Raw genomic sequence first — 14231 nt, 5'->3', positions numbered from 1 at the left:
TGACTCACAAACCAAACTGGAATACACTAATCGGCTGAACTCTGAACCCAACCCAAGTATTTTATTTTTTTTTACTGCCCTAAAAACAAAATCAAAATTGTTTTTAAAATCCTACTGAACCAGTTCAAATTAGAACAAGTCTTTGGGAAAGGTTGAGGCAGAAGAAAAAAGAATCAGAAAAGCAAAATGATTTTCATACAAGTATTTCATTGATTTCAAGTATCTGGCCCATACAAATATGTATTGCATATGTGTTTCTATCAGGAGGGGCTCTTTTAATTTGATCTCACTTAACCTATTTGCTGGATTAACCAACACTCCCATTCCCTCTGCAAAGCCTGCTGGAGGTCCCGGATGCTCTGAACACCAGCGGTTGGTGGGGGACTGTGCAAGGCTCTTCTCTCCTCTGATGAATGGTGCACTTTGCAACAGTAGATTGTATTTGTTCCCAAATCTGCTGTACTTACTATTGTAATTACATAACTTAATTAAATATGAAATACACCGATCAACTAAGTGCAAAAAGGAAGACTTTGTTTCAGTGAAAGCTAAACTGAATGAATGCTTTGGAAAGACTAGGTGAAGCTGGGTTGCATTAAAAGCAAAGAATAAACAACACTGAATGCCCATCCATGGCTCGTTCTTAAAGAAAAGTTCTCAGTAAAACAATATAATTTGAATGTTTCATACAAAAAATAAAATTGTCGTGTATGTTTTATGTTAACGATTCTCTGCTTGGGCTTAAATAGAAATGGTCAATTGTCCCTCTCAAGTGTGTCAGATGAGAGGGTTTCTACTGTACAGACATCTTCCTTCTGAAACGCTAATCTGTTTATGATTATCACACAGGCTTTTCTTCTGGTCAAAGATCTGCATGGCACTGCTTTCACCTCCTCTGTCCCCCTATACCTCACCTCTGTGCAGTGAGTAAGAGTAGGGGTGAAGAGTGGGCAAGACCAGGGAGAGGCTCTGACTGCTCCCCTCTTAGGCTATGTCTCTTTGGGAAGCCACCTTGCCCTTCTGAGACTCAGTTTACTCACTTAGAAAATGGGGGTGATAATAGTTCAGAAGCTCCCCTACTTAAGGATCAAAAGCAAAAGAGCCTTCACAGATGAGAACAAAACTATCTCTAGGAGAAAACCTCTGCCGGCTAACAAGAGATGTCTTTAGAGGCCACATAGTGTCACTTTGAGCTTGCCAGGAACAATAGCAAGAACAACTACATTTACGCATAAGTGAAGCTGTGCCTACTTTGCAGGATCTTTGTGTGAATGAAAAGAGATAAAGTATTGGAAACACTTAGTACAGAAATGGACCTATGTCAAGAGCTCCCTATACAGTAGCTGTAAGAGTATTCTTGTCTAACCAAGTCACCCATCCTCTGTGCGGGGTGGTCAACCCTGAAATGGAATCGTGAGGTAGTTTATTGCATGAAGAGGCAAATCTAAGGTGCAGGTGCCAGATGGACTCAGGTCCTTGCCCTTTTCCACCTGGACTACAACAGACCAGGGAGGTCTCCCCACCTGCACTCACCTCCCTCCTCCAGGCTGTTTCCCATCCTGAGGCCATCATTACCTTTGCTAACTGCAGCTCTCTCCTGCACTGTCCCCAGGCACCTGGCCTCCACAAAAGGGCCTGCTACTCATATCTCAAGCTTCTATGAGAGCTGCTTCCTCTCCACCAGTCCGTCCAGTTAGCATCTCATACTGAGCACATCTAAAGTGATAATCTTCATTTCCCCCACAAAACCGACTTTTTTCCCAGTCTTCCCTATCTCAGTAACCACTCCCATCCACCCAGTTGCTCAAGCCAAATGCTTAGGAGTCATCTTTGATTTCTCCCAGTCCTCAATCCTCAAGGAGCATGTATCAGAAGTCCTATCAGTTCTATTCCTCCAAACACCTTGGAGTTTTCATGTTTCACCCCAGGCCACACCTCCGTCCTTCCTAGCCTAGACCCCCGCGATGGCTGCATAACTGGGCTCCCTGCTTCCACAGTTGCTTTGTCTCTGACTCCTTCTAGAACACCCACTCTCCCCCTCACTCACCAGGTGCCAGCCACCCTGAGCTTTCTCTTGCTCCTGTAACACCTGTTCCGGCCTCAGGACTTCCACACTTGTCTTTCCTTCTGCCTAGAACTCCCTTCTCCCAGACTTCCCATGATCCGATCTCAGCACACATGTCACCTATGCAGGGCCTATCAAGTCCCACCCCCATCACTGCCCTCAGCACACACCCCAGCTCTGCCTTCGACATTGTTCTGTATTGTCTTCACAGCAGTCATCACCAGCCAAAATTATCTCATGTGTTTCCTTGTCCATTGTCTACCCACCCCAGCCAACCACTAGAATTAAGTTCTAGGAGATCAGGGACTTTTTTTTCTATCGTTCACCACTGGAACCCCAGCACCTAGAACAATGCCTGGCATGTAATAGTTGCTCAGTAAAATGTGGCTGAACAGATGGACACCTAACACAATGTCCTCCCTCCCTGTCTCCAGCCAACTTTATACCACGACTCCTGCTTTTCCTTTCAAGCATCACAGCCTCTCAGAAGGCAAGCCTCACCTGTCCCCAGTCCCACGCATGCCCACTCACTCTGTGCCCTCCTTTCACACAATTCCATCATGGCACTCACCCCATTATTCTTCACCATTCTCTTTATCACATGGATAAAGAGACCAACTAACCCTAGAGCTCCATGAGGCCAAGGGGCACCCCTCACCCGGCCTTCCAGCCCCAGCACACACAGCAGTTCTCTACATCTTTGACCTTCTTGCCTTCACTGACTGCTAGATATGAAACAGTCATTCCCTCCTACCCCTTCTTTATCACAGGCTGCCCTTGTAGCACTTGTTGATTGATTGATCTAGTCTGCTCATCCATTGTCTCTCTCCCCCACTGTATCCCAGTGCCTAGGACAGTGGCTGAGACATAGTAGATGCTCAGTAAAGATTTGTTTACAAACGACTCATTCAACGTGTTTGTTAAACAAAGGAACAATTAATTGATTAGCCATCATGAGCACTAGAAATCTCAGAGTACCCAAAGAGCAGGAAGATTCAATGCTGTGTTGACAGTAGTTTCTCATGTTTTCCAAAACAAGACACGTGAACATGATTCATAATAATCACATTCTGAAATGAATGTTAGGGAAGGAAGAGGGCAAGAGATTTGGCTAATGAGTAAAATGCGTCTTGAATGGCTGTAGGGCATCCACCATCTGAATTACTGACTGGTTGCTTCCTGCATTTGGCATTGAGAGCACAGACAGGAGCAGTAAGTCTCTCTGCAGCTCTACTAATTCTACTCCAATTATTTCATTAGAGACTAGTCTATAGATAATTGCCCAGAGGTTTGATTTTATCAGAGGGAGGTCACATTGCCTATGCAGCCCAAGAAAATTAACATAGACACTGGCATGCAGAGGATGGGGGGATGGGTGGCACTCAGCAAAACAGAGTTTCCGTGCAAATTCCAAGAATAAAGGAGACTCAACAGCCTCTTTCCAAGAGAGAGCACTTGGGTCTCCTACCTTCTGCAAGACCATCGACCTGGGCCAGCTGTTGAGTGGGGGCATGAGATATGCTGGCGATATCAGGTTGGCATCTTCCTTGTGATATGTAAATAATATCAACCCCATTAAATCATTTTAGGTGCACGGCAATGCTGAAGACATGATAAATGGGAGTTGGGCAATGTGGCGGCCACAAGGGCAGCAAAAGTGGAGACTGGGCCTGAGCCAGCCAACGGGGCCAGCAGAACAAGAAGCCAGCCCGGGGCTGCCAGCAACCAGGCCAAAAATAATGCATCAGGAGGGCAAGTGAGGCCTGGCTAGGACAGGTGCACCCCCGCAGAGGGAGACGTATGGCTGGTGCCAAACAGCTTATCAATCTAGAGATGCGCCCGGGCACTCAGCTGACCACACTTCCCCTTTGGGCAGGGTCTCTGTGGAGAAGACAGAAGAAGAGTGACTGGCTCCCCTTCCTCTCTCTCTGTAAGTCCCCAGGAGACACGCCTGGTGCCAGGCACAGCAGTTCCCACCCCTGGCTGCACAGTGAAATCCCTTGGGAAACTCACAAAATGCTGATGCCTGGACCCCACCTCCAGAGATTCAGATTTTATTGGATTTGAACTGGGGTGCAGCCTCGGAACTGGGGATTTTTAAATCTCCCATGGACTTTCATGTGAAGCCAGTGTGAGAACTGTGGCCCTAACACACCTCAGCTTCAAAACACAGGCTCCATCTTCACCTGCAGATACACCCATGACTCCCACGACCTTCCCATTTTTAAGCAAAGAGGAAAGAGAAGGACCACTTGCAAACTCTTGTCACCGAAAGATCCTTCCAAAACAATATTCTTCTGTATAGGTTTCACGGAAGCCCTTATAATTTACTATAAGATCCTAATACCTTAGACCAGCCCTCTGAGGCCTCCATCTACCTGCCCATGTGTTAATCCAACAAATATTCATTGAGTACCTATTAGATCCAGCTAATGCTCTTATTCTCATGGAGCTTTCATTCTTTTAAGGGAGATGGAGAATAAACAATGAAACATTACAAATGGAATCATTTCAAAACATGAAAAGTGCAATGAAACAAATAAAACAGGGTGATGTGACAGAGAGAGACAGGTAGGGGATATATGCTAGTTCAGGTGCTCGGGGATTCTGTTTGAGGAAATCCTGTCTGAGCTGAGTCCTGGACATGAAGAAGCCAGCCACGTGAATATCAGAGGGAACAGCGTTCCAGCAGAGGGAACAGCAAATGCGAAGATCTCAATATCAGTCTCCCTCTAGCCCCACTTCAACTCCACTGCCATGCTGCTGTCACCAGCTCCCCTGCTTTCACATTTTGTATTTGTCCTATCAGGGATGCCATCTTCTGATCCAAATCTATTACTTCTTCAAGAACTCCCTCCTCCAAGAACCTTCCCATGATCGCCCCCCTCATTGTAACCGCTCTTTGCTTCACCTCAAACATCTGTGAACACCCTTGTCAACTGCAGCAGGTGCAAAAGCATAGACATGGTTGCTACTGTTCATGCCTCTTTAGTATCGTGCCTGAATTTATGTTGAATCATCATGCTCTTGATTTTACTGTCTTGTTGTTTCACCTGGACACAGCAAGTCTCCTCCTATGGGATTGTTGGTCCTTCAGGGCATAGATCAGGTTTTCTGCTCCTTTGGTATCCCCAGTTTCCTCCTAGAACAGAGCTAGGCATTCATTCACAGCCCCTGAGCAGAGCTGTTTAAACAAGGGGTTGACTAGGTTGTCAATCAGTACTTGTTTGAATGAAAGAATTAATTAGCAAGATTTATCTCAAAACCACACAGCCTTCATTCTATTTTGCACTATCGCTACCTCTGTTTTATAGATGAGGAAACCAAGGCACAAAGAGATTAGGAATCTTGCCCCAGGTCACACAGCTGGTAAGTGGTAGAACTGGGATTTAAATCCGGGTCTGCCTGATATCAGATGTGGCATGGTGCTACATGACATGGCCCCACAAAGAGTGGAGTTCAGTGTTCCCAGTCTCGATTTTTCAATAAAGAAACTAAAACTCATTAAAAAATTGATAGACGTGTCATGGTCCATGGATCAAGCTGGTATCAAAGCCAGGGCGCGCATTCGTGGCTGTGGGCGCCAAGGCCTCTGGGCTCTCTGCTTTGTCATGTTCTTTTCAGAAAGGTCAAAATTCTGATTGGGATTCAACCAAAGGATCAGAGCATCACTGTGCCCTCTACTGAATTTAAGTGCTGCCAGGAAGCTCTTCCTGGCAATAAGTGAAAATGTCTAATGAAATGGCAAATGGGCAGAAGGCCAGAGCATATTCATTCGTGTTAAATAATGTTTTCTTTCTCTGTCTTTCTCTCTTTTGACCATTTGAATAGTGGAGATAGGGAAGGACAGAAGCAAGAAGTTCACCTTTATCAAGCACCCTGAGTAAGTCACTGAACCTCATCTGTAATATGGTTTTAATGGAGGGTGGCAGATTTAGCAAATAAAAATACACAACACACGTTTCAACTTGAATTTCAGATGGCAAGAAAATTTTTCGCATAAGTATGTCCTGTGCAATATTGGGGATACTAAAAACCCAGCTTAGTGAAACTGACCCCACAGTACAGTCACAAGGATTCAACAACACACAGAATGTCAACTGCTCGCAGGGCCCTGACTAGCAGGTGGCAGTGCTTGGCTCAACCAAAGGTTTGTTTTCTTCCTTTACGTAACAGTGTGGAGATGGATAATTCTGGACCTTCGTACAGACTAGAAGATTACAGACTCACAGGCAAATAAGCAGATACACCTGAAGAAAACATGGCTCCCTCAGTATGGGAGACTCTTTGCTCTCTCGTTGTCCCCAGAGAAGTTCTTCTCCCCATAGACAGCCTGTCAGTTCTCCTTCGAGTTGTCTTGCCTTGGCCAGAGGCAGCTTCCAGTCAGGAACTCTAACTAGAAACATGGTCCTTTCCATAAGAGCACCCCCATCTGTGAGAAGCTAGGGGTACCCAAGCAAAGAAGAGGGAGGAGATGGAATCTGCCGGCCAAGTCAGTTAAGTCCAGAAAAATTCCTCATGAGGAGTGATCATGAAAGAGACAACAAGAAAGTGGTTTTGCAAACAAAAATGACTTGGCTGAGCAAGAGGAGAAAATGAGGTGGAGAGAGAGTGGGGAACAGTGAGGGGAACAGGGCCTAGGAGAGAATACGTGAAAAAGTTTACTGGAAAATGCCCATTGGGTAAGGTCTGCTCTGCCTAAATCAGACCTTCAGGGCACCTTACGTGATGCACTGGGAGGAGGGAAAGGTTTTCCGAGGTTCTGGGACAACCTCAGGCACAGCTGTGCAGCACTCACGTTTGTCTTTGATGCCCTCTCCCAAGTCTCACCACCCTCCCTGCCCAGCAATACCCCAAACCCTGAGACATCATTGTAGGAAAAGCACCACCTTCATACCACCCCCCCAGGCCCCACTTCCCCACCCCTCACCCCACCCCCCCACCACCATCCCAGCTTTGGTACTAGTCTATTTATTACCTGTCCAAGGTGCCACTTTCCCAACCAGCTCATCTGACAAACTAATCACAAGACTGGAACATTCTTTCTAGGAATAATTCACACTTTGATGACACTGTCTGGAACAATCTCCTGCCATCCTCTACTGCAGGGTCCTCTCCATTCATTATCTGCTCTGATCGGGGGAAGGGCTGATCTTCAGGTGGAAGATAGGACGATGAGTGGATGGCCTGGTGAAAATGGAATCTTCGTGTGTCTCTCCAAATACACTCCATGGGCAGCAAATACAGTGGTCAATAATTTTGTGTTGGAATGAAATAACAATTAATATGACCTGATGGCTCTCCTCCTTTGAGAGAAGACCATCCTGACTACTGTTCCTCTATAATCCCATCTGGAGGAACATGCACTGATGACTGGGAAACTCACTCATGTCATCAGTTTATGCCCACCCTATCCCACCTTGTATACTGTTCTACTTTGGGAGCCACAAACAGAGAAAGTTTCCCATCAGGCACTTGTGCTAAAGAAAATTCGGCAGCACATCCCCCAGGTGGAATGGCACATTCCTGATTGCTATTAGTACTACCAGTATTGTGCAATGCCTTTGGGCAACCAGCAATGCACTAGGTGTGATGAAGAGTTTAAATAGCAGACTCCCCGACCTCCAACTCATGTCTGAAACTCTGTGGCCTGTACTGGCCTGCCCACTGGAATGGAAAACACAAGAAGATACTCCCAACTTCCTTACCCAAAGCCCCCGGGACTTTGGCAAGCTTTCCTAGGAATGCAAGTTACCAAATCAACCATGTTTGCTTTTGCCCACTCTTTTCCCCACCTTTTGATTATTCAGGTGTCGGAGAAAGTAAAGAGATGACAAGGGGAGCCTTCATCCCAGGGGTTCCTGAATCCCTGGTAGTTCTGAAGACTGGACCTCAAGAATAATGTGCAAAGCTGGTGTTCTGATATACAATACTGTCTCTCAAGCAAGAAACAGGGCAATATGTGGAAGGCCTGGGTGTGTCCATGTCAGGAACCCTTTGCATCCTGGACAGTGGAGTAGAGTTGGCATAAAAACGTAAAAAGGATATTAATTACTCAACTCTCAAACTTTTTCTCTGCAACACTTCAGCTTTTCTAGAAGAAAATGGGTGGTTTCCAGAAAATGTTGAAGAAAAATATTTTTGACCCCAAACTTTCATATCTAGCCAAGTTGTTGCTCATAGGTGTTAGGAAACAGAAAGAGAATTTTCGGAAAGATTCAGAAAATGCATCTCTCCCATATGCTTCCTAAAAAAATACTGTAAGTCAATGACCTCCAGTTAATCAAAAGGTGAGTCATAATTAAGCATTTGAGAACGGGAAAGTTGTGGCATAAAAGAGCTGGCAGTGAGGATGTAAATCAGCCAAATACAGAGTAAAGTATAAAAATTGTCGTAAATATGACTCAAAAGCAAATAGCAAAGTAAAAGATGTACTACATAAAATAATTAGATGACATTAATCTGAGCCTTAAACCCCAGATTATCTTTACAAAAACCAGAAATCGGGAAGAAAGAAGTAAAAGTGTTCCAGATTCTTATTTTTTTATCTTAGCAGGGAACCAAAATATATTCTTTTACTCTTATTTTTTTTAATTTAATTTTTATTTTATTTTTTATTTTTATTTTTTTTTAATTTTATTTTGTCGATACACATTGTGGCTGATTATTGCTCCCCATCACCAAAACCTCCCTCCCTTCTCCCTCCCCCCCTCCCCCCCAACAATGTCCTTTCTGTTTGCTTGTCATATCAACTTCAAGTAATTGTGGTTGGTATATCTTCTTCCCCCCCCGGGTTTTGTGTGTGTGTGTGTGTGTGTGTGTGTGTGTGTGTGTGTGTGTGTGTGAATTTATATATTAATTTTTAGCTCCCACCAATAAGTGAGAACATGTGGTATTTCTCTTTCTGTGCCTGACTTGTTTCACTCTTTTACTCTTATTTTTAATCATTAGAAAAACATAGGTTAAAAAGTGTTTTTGGTAAAACTTAAAAGAGAGTCACTACTAAAAATATAAACAGTTTGAAAAAGACAAAAGTGACCAAACTCTCCAGTGGCAGAGTCTGTCAACAAGTTCCATCATATTTCTTCTCTGCACTTACTAATAAGGGGCAGAGGGACAAGATTTATCTCTGCTCGCAAGGAACTACAACCTAATATAGGAGAGAGAGATGGAAACACATGATTGAAATTCAGCCTGATGTGAGAGAGCTTTTCAAAGACGTATGTATAAAGTTGTCCCCTGCGAACCCAGAATTCATGGTTGGGGGGAGAGGAAGGGTGGAAGGAGGGAGGCAAAGGAATGCGTCCCCTCAAAATACTTAGGACATTAAAATTACTTATTTGTCTGTCTTCCCTACCAGATCATAAGCTCTATGAAGGCAAGACCTTGTCTGTCTCCTTAGTGTCTTGCTGAATGGATGGATAGATGGATGGATGGATGGATGGACCTTAGTTAATCAGATCCTTACCTTGCTCAATTCCCATTTCCCCTTGGGATTCTAATTCATCCTACTTCTAAGGTAGTAAAGTCCACCCTCCCACTCAAACCTTCCTCTGTAGGCCTTTTGCCTTCTCTCCCATAGCAGCAAATTGCCAAACCATTCCTGAGCGGCCAGGAGGAGGTAATGGCCCTGCCTAAATGCTTATCTTACCTTACCATCAGGGAGTGCCTGGCTCTGGGGAGAATAGAGGCCAGGGCAGTGTATTATTCTTTCTGACTCACAGTGCTAAAACAGGAGAGTAAGAAAGCATCCTTGTTCATATTCTTTCTTTCTTCCTGGTTTGACTGAAAGCCCAGAAAGCTGATCTGTGGCATAAAAGATGTATGAAGTCAGACTTTAATTAGCAGGAAGAAAGGGGGCGGGGCAGACACCCGGGTTATACCAAACCAGCCACTAACAGTCCTGGCGTCATCTCTGTCCACCCTTTTTTCTCTTGCCCTCCCTAGGGAGAAAAAAAATATGAAGATACTTTCTGGTGGCAGAGCAGAGCAGAGGAAGAGTTGGGAATGCAGTCATTTGTACCACTGGCCTAGTAAAAGTCGCATTAGGATTTTAGCTCCTGTAGGAAGTAGTCATGGCAACCTCTGGACTCAAGGAGCAAGCAGCTCCCTCTCGGCCATTGTCAGGAGCACAAAGTCCTTGTTCAGCTTTCCACTGGTTGAAAAGCAAACCCAGCTGATAGACACAGACACAGATAGACAGGCTCTCACACATATGGAAAAAAATTTAAATTGCCTATCAAGAGGCAAGATCCTTCCTACAGCTTTTAATAATCCAGTTCGCTGAAACCTTATTTGTCTGCCCCTTATATTTCTCCTCCACCTGCTGACCGTGGGAACAGGAGGTGCTCTGATGCCAGCAGGGAACAGCCTTCCAGTGAGACAGCAGCTGCCACAAGGGCCCTATGTCCATGTTTGTTCACTCTTGAAACCCGGCTCCTCGGAGCCACCGCAGCTATGGTTCCCTAACTTGTGTGCAGCAACTCCTGGCAGAAGGGGCAGGAGGGTGCTCAGAGGGCTGTGTATAGTGGAGCACGCTTGTCGCTTCCTGGCTGCAGCTGTTAAACCCACACTGCTGACCTGAACCAGCCTGCCCTTTCCATGGGAACCCACGCCCCACCCTCCAGACAGGAAAGAAACCAAGCCTTCCCGAGTTCCAGTGCAATCCCAAACCCTATGAGGAAAATGAAGTCTTTCTGAATTTGCTTAAAAGGGCAAAATAATAGAGAGCACCAGCTGGCATGCTGAAGCTCTGAGGGGGCTTTGTCACTGAGGCTCCATCTCTCACAGTCCCCTCTCTAGACTACAGCTTGCAGAGGACACCTCAGGGCACAAGCCACAGGAGGGTGAGCTGGAAGGGGCGTGGATGACAGCTTCATGGCCAGGTGAGGAAACAAGTACAGAGAGCTTAAGTGACTTGTCCAAAGGTGCACAGCCAGTTCGTGGCAGAGCCCAGACTGAAATCTGGGACTCCTGGAGGCTGGGTAGATAATGTGAAAACATAGCAATTGCTCAAGACAAAGGAAACAGCTCGAGCACACAAGAGACCAAATTAGACACTGAAAACCTGGCACCAAGACCCACTGGAATCTAAAGAGATTATTTTCAGAGTAATAATGTAATACTAATCATAATTAACTGTGAACCTACGCTGGGCTGGGCATTTTACTGGATGCTTCATATACATTATTTCTCTGTGACAAGGATGGTTATCCCCATTTAACAGATGGAAAAACCAAGGCTGGAAGAATATAAGTAACTCACCCAAGGCCACACGGATATTGAGAAGAAAAGCCAAGATTCTGCCCAGTCCTTTTGTCCCCAAAGTCTGGGACTTGATTCATTACAGCACTGACTTTTGTTGAAAGGAGGGACAAAGAACTGCATGTCCTTGCTGATTTTAGCTTGCCATACGTTCAGACCCTAAACTAAGCCATCTTCTAGATGAAAGTTAAGACAGAGTATAAAAGTCTCTGAGAGAAAGTGATTCATGAATAGGCTGGTCCGGGTTATGTGCAGGTGGTAGAGGTACTTTTGGGACTGGCCTTGGGATTGTACGTGTGTGTTTGCTGTGAGGTCAACACCAAGACTCTCTGTCTTTCCTGACGTTGCATGTAGAGCCAGAATTCTCCCAGTAGGCCAGATCAACAGAATGGGGCCTGTTTTTTCTAAATGTTAGAAACCAAAAGATTTTTTAAAGTCGGTCAGACATCGACATTGGACACCAAGGCTCATCTGAACACTTGACAGGCTGGATTCCAGAAGGTCTAATTAGTCAGCACTGTGGGGGAGTCCCAGATCCCTGCCAGTGGGTGCCACTGCATTAATTCACTCCCAGGATCCCTACCTATTACCCTCAGAACAAGCCCTTGGCTTGCTCGCCAGCTGAAGAGAATACAGGCATTTCAGAGCAATAAGGCAGTTATTTTCCCTCGTGCTGACTCTGAGGACAGAAGCACTGGCTTTGGATTTGAGAGGCCCTCAGCCCTGTTCCCAGCCTGACATACTCTTGCTCTTCTGTATAAAGCAATCATTTTACTTTCCAATTGAGCATGTTAGTGGACTTGATTAAAATGAGGGACATTCAGGAACATCCCAGAGCACCACTTGCGTTTGTGGTCTATGGACCACCTGGCAACCTGCTAAACCCACACAGCAGATGGGGGCTTGAAGCCCACCCGACCGAGCTCCCTGTCTTTCCACATTCCCCATTCTCTTACAGCTCAATTCAGAAACTAAATATGAGTCACCCGCTGTGTGCCAGCACTGTGCTGGATGCTGGGGGTAGGGGGACAATTAAGTCAGGGAGTCTGCTGTCCAGAGACTTGCACTCTAATAAGAGACACAGACAGGTAAACGTACTTGCAATGAGGCATGAGGCTTGTAACCTCAGAAGTACATACAGGGAAGGGAAGCGGGGCAGAGGAGTAAGAATCATCTGCGAAGGTCAAGGAAGCCTTTTGGAGGGTGATACACAAACTCCGGATGACTGGAAGCAGTGAGAAGGACAGAGAGGGCAGAGGGAAGAGCACAGTGAGGCACAGAGCACAAAACAGAGGGACCTCAGGCCCTTTAAGGAGGTTGGCTACCAACCTGTTATGTCACCAGCATGGCACAGAAGCCCGGGAGTAGTCACCAACTCTGACTTCTGTACCCACAGCCCCTCTCTCCTCCTCCTTGCTTGTACCTCTGTGGTCTCTGATCCCCTTGGCTCAGGTCGTGCTTCCAATTCTGGCCTCCAGACCCCTGACCCCATGACATGTTCTGGATGCCCTTCCCTGATCTTGGCCTTCTGGCCTCTTTTGGGCATGATCTCCTCTGTGATCTGCGACTATGAGTGACAGACACTCTTCCTACCCCACCCTGCCTAGGACCCCATAAAGGCCAGCCCAGCCCAGCCTCCCTCATGGGGACCAGACACACACAAGGATCTGTAAGTTATCAGATAGAGCAAGAATAAAAGAATACAAGTGAGAGAAGACATGACTCTAGAAGCAGGCAAGAGACCAACCCGAATCCTTCAAAGGAGTTCAGAAGACATGGGGAGCCATTAAAAGGCGTGATGCCAGGAACTGGCAGATTGTGACTCGCCCTGCCAGGGGTTACTCCGGGGGTGACAGGGTGGATGGATCAGAAGGAGAGAGACTAGGAGTAAGAAAAAAAACAGCATGGGAGGCTGTTGCTGTTGCCCAAGCAAGACTTGAGAAGGAGAGAAGGTCAGGCTTCCCTGCCACTCATGTCTAGAACAATCACTGACCTCCCTGAAGGGGGGAACAGGACAGACCTAAGGTCCCTGGTACGCTTTCTTGTGGTTCTAAAACCCTTCGTAGTGGTTCTGATTCTTATCATCAGAGGCTGCTCCTGCCCCATCACCCCCACCATTCTCCTGTGCCCCCTCATCTGTCCTCTCCCCCCCACCTCCCTCCCTCCGTCCACCCTTCCCTTCATCCTCTTCCTTTTCCTCTTCTTTTTTCTCTCTCTCCCTGGAGCAATATGCTTTGCTTCCTGCCTCTAGCTCGAGCCTACTGGACAAGAGAGAAAATGGAAAAGTAAAACTGCAAAGGAAGGCCGAGCTACAAAACACTATCTGAGGAACCATCGGTACGTGTCTGGGGGAGGCAGGGTGGCAGGAGGACCACCGCCTTGCCACTCCAAAGCAGGAGCTCTTGAGGTGCGGAGGCCCAGCAGAGGCTTGGGCTTTCATGAGTCTGGAAACTCCAGAGCGCTCAACAAATATGGAGAAGAAAAAAAAAAAAAAACTTTTGTCATGGAGTTCATCACTTTGGAGCCTGCAGGAGGAAATCACAGCCCTCTTCATTGATCTTTCTTGGCAGATGGTGGGAAATAGAGATCCACGGCACAGCACCCACGAGCCCACGTCTGGCTTGCCTTGTGACCACCCACCCCCCTCACCGTGGCCAGAACAATCTTCAGTGACTCTCCACCAGTCACAATAACCTGTTTACAGACATCTGTAATTCCCAGGCACTTTTAGGACAAGGGATTCAGGATGGTTCCAAGTGGGCGGCAAATTCTTCTCTAAGAGAAGCTGTTCCTCTCGATCTATTTATGCCGATGTAAACACTTGCCAAGGAAACAAGGCATGTGGGCATGCGCCGGCCCTACAGGCCCTCGGGTGGCTGCAAAAGGCAACTGGAAAGTCACA

Source organism: Cynocephalus volans, chromosome 15, assembly GCF_027409185.1.
Source record: "Cynocephalus volans isolate mCynVol1 chromosome 15, mCynVol1.pri, whole genome shotgun sequence".
Classification (NCBI taxonomy): domain Eukaryota; kingdom Metazoa; phylum Chordata; class Mammalia; order Dermoptera; family Cynocephalidae; genus Cynocephalus; species Cynocephalus volans.
Note: the sequence above shows the minus strand (reverse complement) of the source record.